At 33.7% G+C, this 18765-nt stretch overlaps 1 protein-coding gene and 1 long non-coding RNA gene across 8 annotated transcripts in view; one reads left to right on the forward strand and one right to left on the reverse strand.

The window, feature by feature from the left end:
- Positions 1–18765, forward strand: part of LOC150105365 (uncharacterized) — a 521942-nt gene that overhangs the window by 147709 nt on the left and 355468 nt on the right. The window contains exon 1 of one of the 7 annotated variants that reach the window (XM_090394103.1): positions 2391–2410. The exons of the other annotated variants lie outside the window; for them this stretch is intronic. The gene's annotated coding sequence lies outside the window, so the exon portion shown is untranslated. Of the gene's footprint in view, positions 1–2390; positions 2411–18765 lie in introns of those variants that run through there. 7 annotated transcript variants of the gene reach the window in all.
- Positions 1–18765, reverse strand: part of LOC150105366 (uncharacterized) — a 54245-nt gene that overhangs the window by 897 nt on the left and 34583 nt on the right. The window lies entirely within an intron of this gene.

The raw sequence follows: 18765 nt of genomic DNA on the forward strand, positions 1-18765 counted from the left end.
AAAGTCTATCAAGACTAATCGAGGGGAGGTTCCCCCCTAAGAAACACAAAGTCTATCATACCACTCCTTAAACTCATTGACCGTTCTCACTCTCACCACTCCATCAGGCAGTGCATTGCATGGTTCAACTACTCTCAATGCAAAGAAACCACTCCTCGCCCTCTTGCTCACAGTTTCCTTTCGTAACTTCCAGGGATGGCCTCTTGTCATCACTCCTTCCTGCTGTTCACCCAAGCAAAAGAACTCCCCAGTGTCAACCCTGTAACCACCTCTCAACAGTTCAAAAGTCTCAATCATAATCATCTCTCCTTCTATCCACCCAACTCTGCAGTCCACATTCTCTCAGCCGATCCTCATAACTATCATTGTACAGTCCTGAAACCATCTTTGTTATCTGCCTTTATACCCTTTCCACAGTTAATTTATCCCCTTCATATCCTGGGGACCAAATCTGAGAACATTAGACCAAGTGTGGTCTGATCAGGGTCTTATACAACTGAATGATAACTGTTTTATCTCTACAGGTCAGTGTCCTTCTCGTTATTGCAGCAATCCTCTGTGTTACCTTCACCACCTTTGCAATATGTCCTCCAAATTTCAGGTTTCTATCAATCATCAACCCCAGATCTCTTGTCTCCCCTACTTCCTCCAGTATAACTCCTTCCATAGAGTATGCAGTGTCCCATCGATGTTTCCCAAACCTCAAGACCTTACATTTTGCCGCATTAAACAGATACCCCCATTCATTTGCCGATCTATCTAGCTTATTCAAATCCTCTTGCAAGGCTGCTGCATCTGTACTATTACTAATAATCCTTCCCAGCTTCGCATCATCTGCAAACAGCTGAATATCCCTTGCAATCCACTGACAATGTCATTGATATAAAGATTAAACAATATAGGTCCTAATACTGAGCCCTGTGGGACCCCACTTGTAACCCTCTGCCTCCTGGAAACTGCCCCACCATACACAACTCTCTGATACCTATCGGACAGCCAATCCTGAATCCAGTTGACAAATCTGACATCCAGACCCATGTGCTGCAACTTAAATATCAGCTTATCATGTGTCACCTTGTCAAATGTCTTCGCTAAGTCTAAAAAAATGGCAGTATATGCCTTTCCCTCATCTAATGCTCTTGTAACTTTATCATAAAAGGCTATCATATTTCTAAAACAAGAGCACCCCTTCACAAATCCATGTTGACTCTTACAGATAACATTACCCTCATCTGCCCAGTGCTGTATACAGTCCTTCACTACTTTCTCCAAGATCTTACTAACTACTGATGACATACAAACTGGCCTATAATTAGACACTTCCAGTCTGTTACCACCCTTATGCAATGGCACTATCTTACCTTCCTTCCATTCCATGGGCACCTTTCCTGCAGCCAGACCTTCATTGAAAAGCAAGGTCAAAGGCACTGTCAGTTCCCTAGCACATTCTCTCAAAACTCTTGGTGAAATACCATCCAGTCCCACAGCTTTACTGACATCCAGAGTACTCAGTATTTGAAACACACTCTCTCCTGTACTTCTAAACCTCGAACCTGCCCTATCCATCTAGCATTAAAACTGACTCCTTCTCCAGGATGAAATACACCAATAAAATGTTCATTGAACAATTCCATTATGTCCTCTGCATCAGTCACTCTATTCCCATTTTTATCCCACAGTGTCATTTTCCCACAACCATTTCTCCTCTTACTGGCCACATATCTAAAAAAATTCCCTAGGATTTTTTTTGGATCTTAGGGCTAATCTCTCATGTTCCAGTTTCGTCTTCCTTACCATATTAGTCACTCTTCTGGTCTGTGTCTTATACTCTTCATGCATCTTCTCTTCACCTGTCTCCTTATATCTCTTCATGTAGCCTCTTTTTCGCATGCAATTCCTGTTTAATATTGTTTGTCATCCACTTTACTCCAAATTATGTCCTCTTGTTCACTCGTGATATACAACTTACCATTGCTGCTAACAAATATTCTTTCATAATTTCCCATGCACTAATATCCTATGACAGCTAATTATATTAGCTATTTATATAGTTGTAATGCTCTGCTCTGGTTATGAAAGCTACAAAAGCAAATATAAATAAGTAATCAAATCTGTTGCTGCTACTTGTTTACATATGAATAAAATTAGAAAAGACACAATGCTATCAGGATCTGTTTCATTTAAGTGTGGTGCAATATTGAAACAAAAAAGTTAACAGTTCCCCTTTTTCCTTTTAAAGGGGCTCTATTTTATTCTTCCCAATATATTAATGAAAGTGATAAATGTATCAGTAAAATTGCCTACTTTTTGGTTTCAGCAAATGTTATCTTCAGGGGATTGTTCTTCACAAAGAAATCATGGTAACATCCAGTTTAAAATCCAGTTTCTTTCTTTTCCTAAACACTAAAAGGTTCTGATATGTTTTTATTAATTGTTCATTTTATTTTTTAACAAAACAGTTGACTTTCTTGGAATTGTTAACATGTCAGAATTTATTTCCTTGCTGCAGTAGTGAATTTGAACTCCAAAGTTCAGTGAAGTTAAATAGCTAAGTTTCTTTCAGTGAGTTATATTAGTAATATTCCCATCTACAATATGAGGAACCTTTATCTGATCTCTTTCAACTAAAGGTGAGGTAAACCAATCTCATACAGAGATAGAGGGATTTTTCACCCAGAAACTCAGGTTTTTCGTCCTTCAGAACAGACAAACCGGCCCCATGAACACATGGATACAACAGTGAATACTTACAACAATGTGGAAGAGATAGGGTCCTCACCACATTCTCCTTACACCCATAGTCAACCATGAGTCATATCATTGTCGTTAACCTCCTGGATGGAGACGGCATATGATGATGTACTTGTAATATTCATGTTATCATTAAATTTAGAAATATGAAAATACTCAAAAGGGCTTATTACGCAGTCATGTGACTGCAAATTAAAAAGGAGACAGCCTATCAGAATATTTCATTTTATTAAAAAAAGAAAGAAAAATCCTAGTATTGAGGATAGAACCCCTACAGATCATTAATAATGAAGATGTCCACTGATTGGAAAAAGGTGGACTCATATCCAGTCCAAGATGTGAAGGAACATTTAAAGAGGCTTTTCAATTGAAGGTGAGTTAGATGATTTCATACAGGGATAGCAGCAGCAGCATGGCTTTTCTTTCTGGAAAGTTGTATTTTCAATGAAAACAAATGTTGGCCATTCTCGTATTTCTTAAACTACTGCTCCACTCTTCACTGCAGTTCGACCTGTGCAAAAATTGCTAAGGGACCTTAACCTTCCAAACGGCTAGGACGTCTATAGACGTCCAACTAAATCTGGATATGTTTCAGCCCACCTGTTTAAAGGACCTGGATAAGAAGTGCAGTTTGACTGTCATTTCCATTAGAAAGTGTGATAAACCCTCACGCTGAAGAGAACGGTTAATCGGATTATCTCGCGTTCGTAGCTGCCTCTCAGTTGCCTATAACAAGAAACGCACTTCCTTGTTCCATGCTGGTCAACTGGATTTTAGTTATATAGGATAGACTAAAAATAGAGAAATTATTTATGTTTTTGTTTTCTCTCTTTATTGTACAATACAATTTTAATGTCTGGACAAAATAAAGATCTTGTATAATTTGTTCATTTAAAAATATTTAAGTGAACAAAGCCTTACCTTGGAGAACCAATTTAATTTTTTATTTTTTTGCACTAATTTTTTTCTAATCACTTACTAGACAAAAGATTTTTCTTTGTTCTCGAAGAAATTAATTCACGATAATTATTTGAAATATTCTTTTAAAAAAAAAAAAAGAAAACCGGCTGCCGACGTTCCAGTTTATATAATTTTTATTTTTGTACAAAATCTTCAAAATCGAATAATACTTCACAGATTTCCTTTAGTGCTTGAGCAACTTTGCTTTATAGAGAATAACATGAAATTCTTTAATCATATTACTAAATTTTTTTCTTCATGTTGTATTTTCACTTTCTTGGTTTCCTTGTATAATTGGTCATTACAAAATGAAATTAACAGTTATGATTTAAATTTATATTTTCTGCATAATTCAGATATTTTATTCTCCAATTTTTAAAGTAAGCGATAAGTTTGCTTATTTTTATCATTCAAAATATGTATATCAAAATTTCATTTCCTTTCACAATAGAATTGAACTTTATTTCGCCTCTGATGGTACCCCCCCCCACCCGTTGCATTACTATCACACACCCGAAAACTTATGAAACATAGGTATAGTTTTTATTTAATTTGTTATTTTTCTCTAGTAATTGTTCCACATAACTTTAATTCTTCGATACTGAAACTATGTGGTGATTATTATAAATTAGCAAATTATAAATCAGACAATATACATATTATTTATGTATATTGTCTGACATTGAGAGACCCTTTACTGGGGAAAGGTTACTGCATTACAATGGATAATTACTATATGTGTCCTGAACTCGCTGATTTGCTTTTACAGCATTGTACAGATAGTTATGGTACTGTAAATGCAAAAAGGCGAGATATGCCTCCAGATCTGGCTTCAGGACAGTTATTGAAGGGGGAAATCCAAGCTTATCAGCAAGGGAAAGTCTTTGCACTACGTTGGAAAGACAAAAAAGATGTTTTTCTAATGTCTTCCCTGCACAATCCATCAACGGAATCCGTGGAGAAGCATGGTTTGAAGAAAGAAAAACCCATTGCTGTATGTGTGCAAACAACGACACTATGGGTGGAGTTGACAGGTGTGATCAGCAGCTATCATTCTACTCTGTAATGAGGAAACAGCATAAAAAAAAATTACAAAAAAGTGTTTGGACATGTAATTAGATTTTGTTATTTGGAACAGTTTCCTCCTGCACAAGAAAAAATGTTTGTCTACCATAACATATCTAGAATACAGAATAGAAATTGCGAAAGCTTTGCTGCATGCACATGCGCCTTCTTCAGCAAGCAGAAAAACAGGAAATCCTGCCAGACATCTGAGGTTGAATGCTGCTAACTCCAACCATTATCCCAAAAATTTACCACCAACAGCTAATAAAAAAAAAACCTGCATGCAAATGTTATGTATGTAATTAAAAAAAATATCAGAAAGGAAACAAAAATCTGGTGCCCTGAGTGTAAAACTGCTTTGTGTGTTTACCCTTGCTTTAGGGTGTTCCACACTGTTCAAGAATTTTAAATTCTGAACAATATGAAATAAAAAATGTTTGTTTTCAAGGCCATCAAAACAGTCCTTTTCAGGACTACAAATATTGATAGAGGGATACCGGAATGAACTGTTTCCTTTTCATCTTGAAGGCGAATTTTTAAGTTCTTTTTATGACACAGAATAATATTTTCGAAGGAATAAAATATAAGAGGAACTGGAATATTCGTTCCAGTTCCTCTGGAACTGGAAAGAGTATTCCAGGTAAAGTATTTCACCAAAACAATAAAAAATAATGAAATAAAATCTACCCTATATATATATATATATAAAATGATGAGCCTTTTTATGTCATGTTTTTAGAAATGTTTTGAAACTCAGGGACTACCCTGAGTGTCGAGTCTTCAAAATTCGAGTCATCAGAATTCAGGGGCGAACCCCCTTTCGAGTTATCACAATTGAAGGAGAACTGGCCTACCAGACCGGAACATGGGGGGTCGGGCATATCCCCCCCCCCCCAGTTAATAAATGAAATATATAAATAATAACGGGAACATACCTTGCCAACACTCAACATTGATGTGATATGGGTTCCAAATTTCTTGTTTCGGAGATATATATATATATATATATATATATATATATATATATATATATTACAAAGTTTTGTAATAAAAATTTCTGCTACAATGAAGTTTGACATAATCAACAATATTATTACACCTTATTTCTGTTTCTCGTGTGGGAGAAAAATGGTAAAATGTCACGCTTATAATTATATGAGATGTGATAATGGCAAAAATAGTAAGAAAAAGTCATTTGCACTTTCTCTTCAAAACACAAAGAAAGAACGTTGTAAATTCAGCCAATGGAAAAGAAAATACTACATATTTTTCTTCTGTTATCTGATTTTTTTTCTCTTGTAGTACAAAGAAGAAATCACTGCATATAACATGGAGTCTGCATGAGGGAAAAAATCTGGAAATTGGTTACATTATAACGAATAGAGAAATCATGTCAGAAAAATTATTCACGTAAGATTCTAATCTCAGCAGACATAACATTTTCTTCTAGATTACATATCTAAAGTAACTGAACCTTTGCTACTATTTTACACTAAAATGAATGGGTATGTTCCCCAAGTGATTTACGTTTGTAACAACTGTCTTGCCAACGATTTATGAAATAAATTATCTGAAATATCTGCAGATTGATTAGGTCTATACCCCCCCCCCCCAAAAAAAAAAAAAAAAATAAAACACATATGCACCTTTTCTTTGAAAATAATTCAAATCCTATTTTTCAAGATAATTGTATGATTTAATTTCTAATTTTTGATAATAAAAGTGAAACTGGTCATTATAAATTAAGCAATTATTTTGGCATAAATAATGTATAAGCATGTAAACGAAATGTCAGTATTTCTGTTAGGATATAGGTAATCAACAATCGAAAAGGAAACAAGACATTCTTGACATATTCTGCACTACAGCCTGAAGCACTTTAGTGCGACTTTAGTGTTCGCCCCTTCTCAATAGCACTGAGAGTAATAAGCCTTCAACTTTTCCTCCAGCTAAGAGGATATTACCAAGTATTTATAAGATGTAGATTATTTCAGAAATAGCTTCGAGCAGCAGAAGTAATATTTAGATTTTTTTAAAGAAAAACAAACAAAAATAATACTACTGAACTTAATTTTGTGTGGTATGCATATAAACAATTTTGCATGGTGAAAATATAGCATATTATTTCTAAAATTTCACATAATGTCAGCAGACAGTAGAACAGCTGGTTTTAGATTGCAAATAAATAGAACAGAATTAGAAGCTTCACGGTACAATCTGATTGCCGTATATCTTTTGTCAAAATGGTAAAATGAAGTAATTGATTTTGAATGATGTCTAGAAAAGCTTTCAAACCTGTATAGAAATTTAGAGTAGTTATGCAATTCATTTCCAGGAGAGGATAAGGGGGGGGGGGGAAGCATTAGAAAATCTTCCGAATGAGCAAAAAAATTTGAATCATTCTGTATATGATATTTTTCACATTATATTTTCAACATATCTACGAGGATATGCACTAGATGTTATCGCAGTATGCATAATACAAATAAATAAATATATGACGAAGGCGAAGAATCACTGCTAAAATATCATTGGATATAAATTTTTGATACCAAAAAGACACACAATCGGAAACCGAGTAATGCAGTGTAGCATTTTAACATTTTTTTTTTTATTTTGTCTTTATGAATAACAAAAAATCGTTTCTAAAACTGAAATGTGATGATCCATATAATGCTATTTGTTTAGAAACGAAAGCAAAATAACATATTTATTTCAATAAATATTATTTAAAAATATAAATATTTGACATAATATTTTCAAAGCAAACATTTGAAAATGCTGAAATTCGAAAAAAAATTATTCAATTATTATACATAAAGTGAAAGAATAATCAGTGCAACTCTTCCGGTGCACTGATTTGTAGAATAAAATACACCAAATTTACTATCACTAAATAGATTCATTGCAAAAGCTGATCAGTGGTCATTTCAGGATTGATTTTTTTTTTGCATATGTGAAATTCGTTTCAATTTTTGGGAAGAGACACAATAAATCATTTTAGAGGCAAGAAAGGTCAAATAACTTAGGACAGTAAATGAAATTCTAAGCAACACAATAGACGTAAAGACAGGGGGACACAAAGGTCACTCAGCAACAGTTAATCCACTAATGGCTATAGAATAGCCGTAACGAGATTAACGGCGGAGGAAGGTAATGGCATGATAAAAGGTAGAATGCCGACGAAGTTTTGATCCATGAAAAAAGCTAGGGAGAGCTGACTATATCATCCACACCAGCTGGTTGGGAGGTTAAATAATCATTATTATTGTATGGGCACCTCCATGGAGTCTGAACACTCATTGTAGGAGATTGATACTATTCACACAACCTACCATACCTCTGCTTGAATCCATTTACAAAATGCTAACAACTGACTGCTACCCATTCCATTTATCACAACTCTAAGCATAAAATCTAACCCTCACAACCCTACTAACCACACTTTTACTCAGCTTTCAGGGATGACCTCTTGTTCTGCCCCTTCTAACCACGTGCTGAAACATTGCCACTGCACCCATCCTATCAAACCATTTAAGTAACTTTAAATGTTTCTGTGGATCAGACCACAGACTTGTGAGAATTACAATCAATATAAATTTAAAAAAGATAACTAACAGGTTTAGAATATTCAAGTGGAATACATATAAATTAAATAACAGCAGCGCCAAGACTATTTCAGAATAATAGAGCAGAGTATATTGAAAAGAAAGAAGAAACCAACAAATGGATCAAGATAAAAGAAGCAATATTGACTGCAGCAGAAAAATGTATCAGAAAAACAAATAGTAAATTTAAAAAAACATGGATGATAGAAGAGATACTAGAACTAATGGATAAAAGAAGGAAATGAAGAATATAAAATATTAGATAAACAAACAAAAAATAATTCATATTTCCGAATTTAGGGACACAAAACCCACATGTTGAAATAATTATTTTACTTATTAATAAAATAACAATTTGACGTTTTGACCCCTGTATTGAGATCATCAGAAGGATACATGTGTATAGGGAACCAAGCTACATGTTCTTGCACTCTGTACTGGTAAATTAAATCTACGCTGCTGATTAATCTTTTTCTTAGCCTGATCTCTAGTGATAATTAAAAAAATAAAATAAAAGTTGAAAGAAAAAAATAAATATATATATATATATTGGTTTTATGAAAAAAATTGAATGACTAGAACCGAGATTTAATTAAAAAGGTTTTAATATAAACACACTACTAGTTTCGGCCTGTAACAGCTTTCTTCAGGTGACATTATAAAAGAAAAAACACTAAACATTGAGGGTTAAAAGACTATGAACAACATAGACAGTCTTTATACATAATTAGCATGAAAACGTTGTATTTGTATTTGAAGCTGTTCTTTCATTTGTTGCATTGTTGGCAGAGTGCATGCTTGCTGCATCACGTGAATGCCAGTACATGATTACAGCTGAATGACTATCTGGGAGGTTGTAGCTTAAGTTGTTATTTAGATGAACAGGATTGAAGATGATTTCTCTCGATTCCACAATTTTTCTCTCTATTTCGTCACTGCAACGGAAGATGTTTGTAGATTTTTCCCAGCAGACTTTGTGACTTTGGTTATCATCATTAGGATTAGCCGAGAAAAGGATATGACTTGATAATGCACTCGCTCGCTGTCTCTTGTAAGTAATGTCTCTCATGTGTTCTTCCATACGCATTTCGACAGATTTGTCTGTCTGCCCGAAATAAGGAATATCGCAGTCACATAATATTTTATATACGCCAGGGTATTTGAGTTGATGATGACAAGGTTTTGGGTGGCTAATTAAGGAATGGATCTTTGGAAGTGGAGCAAACAAGGTTCTGATATTGTATTTTTTTAGAACTTTTGCTAATTTATGTGAAACAGTACTTATGTAAGGAATAGAAATATTGCCTTTGAATCTATTTGTTTCTTCTGAGTGATGTCTAGGAGGATTAAGAAGGAATTTGTTAATGATTTTCTTGGAATATCTATTAACTTCGAAAGAAGTTTTCAGATGGTTTATTTCTGTAAGCAGTTCATTTGGATCATCAAGAAGAGAACGGGCTCTATGTCCCAAGGTGGAAATTATTCCAAGCTTATGAGGAGGGAAATGATGGGACCGACTGTGCAGATATCTGTTGGTATGTGTGGGTTTTCTATATATCGATATTTTTAGTTTACCAGAAGAGCGAGTCAGTTTGACATCAAGAAATATATATCGATATATAGAAAATATATAGATATATATCGATATGTATGTTAACCGAGTCAATGATCATTCTGTCATATATATATATATATATATATATATATATATATATATATATATATATATATATATAAATTAAAAAAAATTATAATTAATAAATAAAAAAACTACAATAAAATCTGCTAAAGTCCTCATGTACTAAGATTCTTCTGGATTTGTACAGTTCAGATTGTTATACTATGATTTTCTTCAGGTCTTGTACAGTTCAAGTTGCTATGGAATGTTAAGGGGAGGGGGGAACACTACAAGTCTTCTTGTATTGGGATTTTGGTGAAGTGTTTTTTTGGTTTTTTTTCCCCTTAACATTCCATAGCAACTTGAACTGTACAAGGCCTGAAGAAAACCATGGTATAACATTCTGAACTGTGCAGATCCAGAAGAATCTTAGTACACGAGGACTTTAGCAGGAGTTTATTGTAGTTTTTTATTTATTAATTATAATTTTTTTATATATATTGATTTATTTTTTCTTTCTTTCATTTCATTTTAATTTAATTTTTTAAAAAAAAATTATTGCTAGAGGTCAGGCTAAGAGAAAGATTAATTAACAGCGTAGATTTAATTTACCAGTACAGAGTGCAAGAACATGTAGCTTGGTTCCCTATACACATTTATCCTCCTGATGATGACCTCAATACAGGGGTCAAAACGTCAAATTGTTATTTTATTAATAATAAGTAAAATAATCATTTCAACACGTTTTGTATCCCTAAATTCAGAAATATGAATGCTGATCACCATGTAACCTTAAAAGAAAGAAACAAAAAATAAATGTGAAGGAGTATCATATTTAAGTATAAAGAGCTAATAAGCTTCATTTCGGTAATGAAAACATTACTTAAATTAAGGAGATATTAAATCCCACATAGTTTTAAAACCGAATAAGAAACTCAAAGATTGGAATCAGAGAGTTTCTTGCCGAATATAGTAAACTATAAAGTATCGGCGACACTAGCGTTAGCCAATGCAAGTGATCCTAGTACGTAGTACGATACCAGGGCAGCTCGTTGCAGAGGTGGAGGAAGTTCAGATCGCTATTCTTAGGTATTTTCCATAATGTAAAAACACATTTCCTAGGAAATGTATGCTGTTATTACATTATGGAGGGAGGTTGTTTGGAAAACTCGTTCGCAGAGTACATAAGTTCTTTTCGCTATACACTTTGGTATTAGGTCTAGCTACTCACTGATAAAGCCTCAAAAAAGGCTGAAACCGGTCTGGGTAGTGACCTCCCTCCATAATGTAATAACAGCATACATTTCCTAGGAAATGTGTTTTTACATTATGGAAAATACCTAAGAATAGCGATCTGAACTTCCTCCACCTCTGCAACGAGCTGCCCTGGTATTGTACTACGTACTAGGATCACTTGCATTGGCTAACGCTAGTGTCGCCAATACTTTATAGTTTACTATATTCGGCAAGAAACTCTCTGATTCCAATCTGAGTTTCTTATTCGGTTTTAAAACTATGTGGGATTTAATATCCCCTTAATTTAAGTAAGGAGTATCATATTCTTAACCATCCATTCATTATAAATGGATCAATAATAATTGCTTAGAAGTAGGGCTATTAGATAAAGAAAATAAAATTTCTTAATAACCAAAAGAAAATAACAAGCCAACAGTTAAAAGATAAGAATGTTATTATAAATCCATAAGACAAGATACAAAGATGAAAGAATATATAACAGAACAGTATAATGACCACAGGCCTGGCAAACCTACAATCAGTGTTCATTCAAAAAATCTACATCACAAATGTCTTTGCAGAATCATTGTATAGTCATTGCCTTTATCCAACTCAGTTGTCACTTTATTATAAAAAGTTATTAAATTACTTAGGCATGACTGGCCCATCACAAAGCAACATTGCCCTTCATAGAGTATCATATTCTTAACCATCCATTCAACGTAAGGAGTATATTCAGAATGTTGTCAAATGGTTAATATGACTTATACAGGTGCCTAAGGAAGCAATTTCCTTCTCAGTTCCCATTTTAGTCTAACTGGGCTACCTTTTTTCGGAGGATCTTATGCAATGTCACAAACAGCTATTATACCACATATTCTTAAATGGTTGAATAATGTGACCGCCCCACAATAAATGTCTGAATAGTATCGGAGAAAAAAGTGTCATTTTTTAAAATAATGATTTCATTAATAATAATTGAATAATTTTTTTAATTATTCAGTTTCTTCTTCAGAATAAGTGGTCTGTTGAATATCCCTCTAGAATAAAAGTGGCATACTGTAAAACCACAGTAACAGTACATCAATTTTTGTCCAAATAATTCTGATATCAAAATGCAAAATGATTGTATAACATGATAAAATTCACGCCAGCTCAGGTATCTCCTAGTAAAACAAGGCCCTTGTTGTTTTTCTTTAGGAAACAAGAGCAAAAAGTAAGCTATTCTACCAAACTACAATCAGTATCAGCAGAACTCAAGATTTGCACCATCAACAGAAAAGAAAAGAACAAAGCAGAAGAATTGGATAAATAAGAGATTGAAATAATTGGATTTACTGAAACAAAGAAGACCAACAAGCGAGATTCTTTTAAACAACAAATACAAGATATTATATTCAGCCAGTAATGATCATGGAAGAAGAGTAGCTATAGTATTCATCACTAAATATGAATACAATATTCACCTTCAATGGCAGGCAGTATCAAATGGACTGATGTGGGCAAATATCAGAATGGGAATTGGACAGTGAGGCTTCTTTGTGCCTGTTTTGTTTTAAAGAAGGTTCTATTAAGGAAGAAGTGGAGGAATTTTTCAAGGCATTAGAGAAGGCAGCTGACACACACAAAAAAGTTAGTCGTTGTTGGAGATCTAAACAGGAGAGCAGAAAATGATCACCTAACTAGTATGTTTGGATGAAATGTGGGAAAATTCGGAGAAAAAAACAACTCTAATAATAATTGTATTTGCTGGTTCAGAATGGACTAGTAGTTCCTAACAGTATGTTTCAACATAAAGAAGTGTAGAAATTCAGATGGAGAGATAAAAGTCTCATTGACTATGTTATTGTTGTTAACATTATTCTCTTACTGCTTCAGGACACAAGATATACAGAGGATTTTAAATTGGAAGTAATCTCCGTTTAATTTTTTTGAGCATGATAAAATTGAATTTTATATAGAAAAGTGTGTAAAAAAGTTTTAAAACGAATCAAAGATGAGTAGCTTTTATATGTGAATTTACACTCAAATACATAAGCATAATTCAAGAAAACAAGCACTCTTGGAGATTCAGTGGCCAACCCTGAAGAAATTTTGAATTATTTCGGCCAGAGAGACATGTGGTGAGACAATCTGCTAGACGAAAAAAAAAAACCTCCATAGTTCTGTTTTTTTTTACTCAGGAAGTTAAGGCAGGCAAGGAAAAAAAAAGGAAAGCATATAGGAAGTTTCTGATAAATAAGTAAGCTTGTCCTTTTAGATAATACAGAGAAAAAAAGTAAGCAAGTGAAGCATTGTAAAACTAGCTAAATGAAAGTTACAGAAGACTTTGGTAAGAACATAGAAAGTAAATATCAGGACAGTGGCAAAAAATATTCTGGAGGGTGTTTAATCTTAGAAATGGAGGAAAGAGAACTGTAAAAAGGAATCAGATGATAAAGATGACGTGAAAACTGAACATAAAGATACTATAGCTAGCTGGAGTAATTGCTAAAAGAAATGTGCAGTGGCAGCATGGTGGTAGAAAACACTCAACAGGAATGCAATCATGAATACATATCAATGTATTCATGATTGCATTCCTGTTGATATGGTGTTGAAGCCATCAAAGACCTGAAATGTGGAAAGGCAACTGGAGTAGGTGATATTCAACCAGAAATGCTCAGATATGGAGGCATAAAATTTTTACACTGGCTACACTGCATAATTCAGAAGGCCTGGTTAGATGGTTGAATTCCAGAGGATTGGATTTATAGATAGAGGAGTTAGGTCTCTATCTATAAAGAGGGGAAACAGAACTGAATGTGACAACTGTAGAGGAATTTTGGCACTGAGTGTTATACGACTTATGGAAGCATATTTGAGAAAAGGCTAAAACAAATTTTGGAAGAGAAACATTGAGAAGATGTTGTCAGGATCAGATTTTCACTTAATGACAAATAGTTGGAAATCATGGGAATATACAATGGATCTGTATTTAATTCTGTAGATCTGAAAAAGACTTATGACAAGGTTCCAAGAGAAAAGCTATTCCAAATGCTGCAGTTATATGGTGTTAAGCGGGTTATTATCTCAAATAACACATAGTCTGTATATCAGCTATAGGTGAGTAATTAGAATTGAAGGAGATACAAAGAAGATGGTTTGATATTAAATCAGGTTTGAGACAAGGGTGCATATTATTGCCAATGTTATTCACCATCTAAATGTATCAGATTATGAAGGAAAGTGGCATTAAACCAAAATCAAATTTCTGATGTGTGTTTCCTAAGAGAGCATACAGGATATTATGATAGTATATGAAAAGTTTACATCATTACTAGCTTCCTACCGAATTTTCTTCGGATTAATTTCTAACGTGTCAAGACTCCAATATTATCCAGTCTTACATTTCAGTCTTCTAAGTCACTTCTTACTGTAACAATTAACCTGGATCTTGGTCTTTCTCTTGTCATTCTGACAAATACACTTTTTGCTGAACTTTCTTCTCCCATTCTGTTTAAATGATCATGTCACCTGAGATTAGCTCTGCTCACACATTCCTGAATGCTAACTGTGTCAAGTCCTGTCCTAATGGCCTCATTTTTAATATGATTATTCTATGGATGCCATTTGTTCACTCTCTAATGCTTCTCAGAACCCTCATATATATATATATATATATATATATATGTATATATATATATGTATATATATATGTGTGTGTGTGTGTATATGTATGTGTGTGTGTGTGTATATATGTGTGTGTGTGTGTATATGTATGTGTGTGTGTGTGTATATATGTGTGTGTGTGTATGTATATATGTGTGTAGTATCGAGACTTTAATCAAGTTAATTATTTCCAACACAAGCTAAAATTGATTTGAACACTGTCTTCTATACAGTGAATTTGGAAGCATATTTCCTTTCTAATTTTGTTGTCTATTTCCATATGTAATTTGCCATCCTCATTAAAAATTGAACCTAAATAACTGAAATGATTTACTTGTTTAGTAGGTTCTCAAAGTTCAATATTTTCAGTGTTTTTTCCTATTTCCATTGTCTTGTCTTTTTATTGCTGACTTTCATACCAAATTATTACTGCAGTTATTAAATTTATTTAGAGAATCCTGCAGAGTTGTCCTGAATGTATTTAGGAGTACATCATCTACATAAGGTAAAGAGCCAAGATGAATGACTTCAGTTTTGATACATGATGAATAACAGGGGAGATAATGTGGACCCTTGTTGTGCACCTGATTTAACATCAAATTATCTTCATGTGCCTCTTTAATTTCTAACTGCTAACTTAGAACTCAGGCAATAACAATCAGGGAAAAGGAGTAGCAGCTATAATATTAAATATCAGGATAATCTAATTGAATGGCAGGCACTATCAAGTAGAGTGATGTGGGCTAATGTTAGAATGGAGAACTTGACAATAACACTTCATTTGTGCTTATAGTCCCACAGACGGTTTTACTAAGGAAGAAGTGGAGGAATTTTTTGAGACATTAGAGAAGGCAGCTGACAATGAAAAAGGAGAAGTTGGTCCTTTTGGGAGATCTGAATAGCAGAGCCAGAGATGATCACTATATATTGTGATTGTCTGTGGGAATACTAGTGGTGGTGGTTGGCAGTAGATGGCGTTGGTGTAGTTGCAGTCAGTTGGTGGATTGTGAGTGGTGGAAGCAGAGCTGTAGGGTAGATGCCCTCCCTTGATGAGTCTTTGGACTCCCTGGAGGTGACAAATAATAACAATTATATACAATCATCAACATTAAATTCCTGATATGTACCCTTAAGGGGTGTATATGATATGATAGTACTACATGAAAAACTTACAGTACCACTAACTTCCTATCTACAATTTTCCTCCAAATCAATCTGTTACCTGTCAAGCTTCAGCATTATCAGATCTTATATTTCTATCTTCTAAGGCACTTTTTACTGTATCAATCCACCTATATCTTGGTCTTCCTCTGGGTCTTTTCCCTGCCAACCTACAAGGAACACTTGTTTTGCTAATCTTTCCTTTCCCATTCTGTTTAAGTGACCATACCACCTGAGATTAGCTCATCTTGGATGCTAACAATGTTAAATTGAATTGAAATATAAAATTGAACTTTGTATTGAAAAGAGGGGGTGTGTAAGTGTTGGATTCTGATTATATAGAGATTGGAGTAATTATTATTTGTTTCAGAATCCAACATGATCTTCCATCACATAGGCTAAACTTGTGTAAATATTATTTAATGTAAACAACTTGTTTTACAATTTAATATTCATATAACTACCTTTTAATTTTATCTAATATTTAATTAATTAATCAAAGATATATGTATTAATAATGAAAAGACTATTAAATATTATTAAGCTATTTTATTTATTACTATATTAATATTATAAGAACTTGTATTTGATAATTTAACTGCGCATTAATTGAAATGTAAATATTCCTTATTTTTTCCTATTTGTAGAAGTTTAGCGTTATGCAATACCTCAATTTTATTATATTTTGTTTGGTTGTCATGGAGACGTATGTAAGTGAGCGCGCACGTTTTGGAACACCACGTGAGGAGAAGGTTTATTAAAAAGAGTTTTAGAAAGAAATCACGAGAATGATTTAGGCGGGAAGAATGGATATATAAGCGATGAACGCTGAAATTATTAATTAAGAGAGAGAGAGGATTGGCATTCGGTTGGAATCAGAGGATATTCTAATTCGGCATTCGGGAATCACAGTGCGATAATAGCGAGTCGGCAAGTCACTCAAGCAGCTAATAAAGTACTAGTCGAGAAGCAGTTAGCTAATAAGTTGTAGAATAACAATTATAGCTACGGAAAACAGCTGAGAGACTATTAATTAGACTAGTGATACTTGAATTGAGATATAATTTCAGGGCCGACCTGTCAAGGACACAAATAAAACATCGAGTAACTAGAGAATAGTAGAGGCTGAAAAATTGAAATTTACCGTTAGCTGTGTTTAGAATTGTAGTGTCTAAAGAATTAATTGAATGCCGGAAGAGTGAACAACTGTGCATATAAAACCTCAAGTTAAGGAATTATTGTGTGTTGCCTTATTTCATGAGTCATAAACAGTAATCCTGTCGGCTGCGCCATTTTGTTGGATCCTACTTCTTCTCAATCTATACTTTGGATCCGACATGATTTTATTAATCCGACCGGATTACTATTACGATGTTCTTAATTGATAAGTTGTAAGTTGATTTCTAATTCAAATATAAAGAAAATTTATATTTAAAGACTGCACCACTTTATATCTGAATTAGTTCAAGAATTGAAGATAAACCAACTCTCAACTACCATTCCTTTATATGTTGTTGTTATATATACTGGCTGAGTATATTTAACTTATTTATCTCTCCCGCTTTGGTTCGAATATTTTATGAATGGTGCAGTAAAAGAGATTCAGGCAAAATACAACCTTAGATAAACAAAAACAAACATTTAATTTAGAATCACAAATTTTACACTTAAGTTCAAATCAGTAATTAAGATATCACGAACATTTTAGCTTCTCTGATAAGTTCAATCATACAGACTCAGACAATGGTAAGTCTGTTATCTCTGGTACAGTCTTCTCATAGTTCCTTTTAACTATTTAATAAAGTTCCTTAATGATCATTCACATCAATATCTCATAGTTCTTTAAGTTTCAAATACAATAAAAATTGCAGTAATACCTCTTCACAAACAAACACTTAAATTTACACTTCAGCTAACTTCTGCAATAGTTACTGTTAGTATAAGGAAATTCTAGGATGGAACTCGCACACTTTTCTGCAAAGGAATATTAATGGTTGGAATAATCTTACCAATAATCTTCTTTCTTCATAAACTTACACGCAAACATTTTTTTATAACTGTAAACACTTTGAACAGTATACGGCACTCATTAAATAAATCTTCTAAGTAATAACTGAGTTAATCGTCGGTCACTATACATATAAACAAACGTTCTTGCATGAAGTACTACTGATCACTCATGAAATAAGGCAACACACAATAATTCCTTAACTTGAAGTTTTATATGCACAGTTCACTCTTCCGGCATTCAATTAATTCTTTAGACACTACAATTCTAAACACAGCTAACGGTAAATTTCAATTTTTCAGCCTCTACTATTCTCTAGTTACTCGATGCTTTATTTCAAGATTCTGTGTGTCCTTGACAGGTCGGCCCTGAAATTATATCTCAATTCAAGTATCGCTAGTCTAATTAATAGTCTCTCATCTGTTTTCCGTAGCTATAATTGTTATTCTACAACTTATTAGCTAACTGCTTCTCGACTAGTAGACTTTATTAGCTACTTGAGTGACTTGCTGACTCGCTATTATCGCACTGTGATTCCCGAATGCTGAATTAGAATATCCTCTGATTCCTACCGAATGCCAACCCTCTCTCTCTCTAATCTGTCTCTCTCTTAATTAATTAATAATTTCAGCGTTCATCGCTTATATATCCGTTCTTCCCGCCTAAATCATTCTCGTGATTTCTTTCTAAAACTCTTTAATAAACCT

The sequence above is a fragment of the Typopeltis vanoorti genome, chromosome 6 (genome assembly GCF_054136105.1).
Source record: "Typopeltis vanoorti isolate ZY-2024b chromosome 6, IOZ_Tvanoo_1.0, whole genome shotgun sequence".
NCBI classification, from domain to species: Eukaryota; Metazoa; Arthropoda; class Arachnida; order Uropygi; family Thelyphonidae; genus Typopeltis; species Typopeltis vanoorti.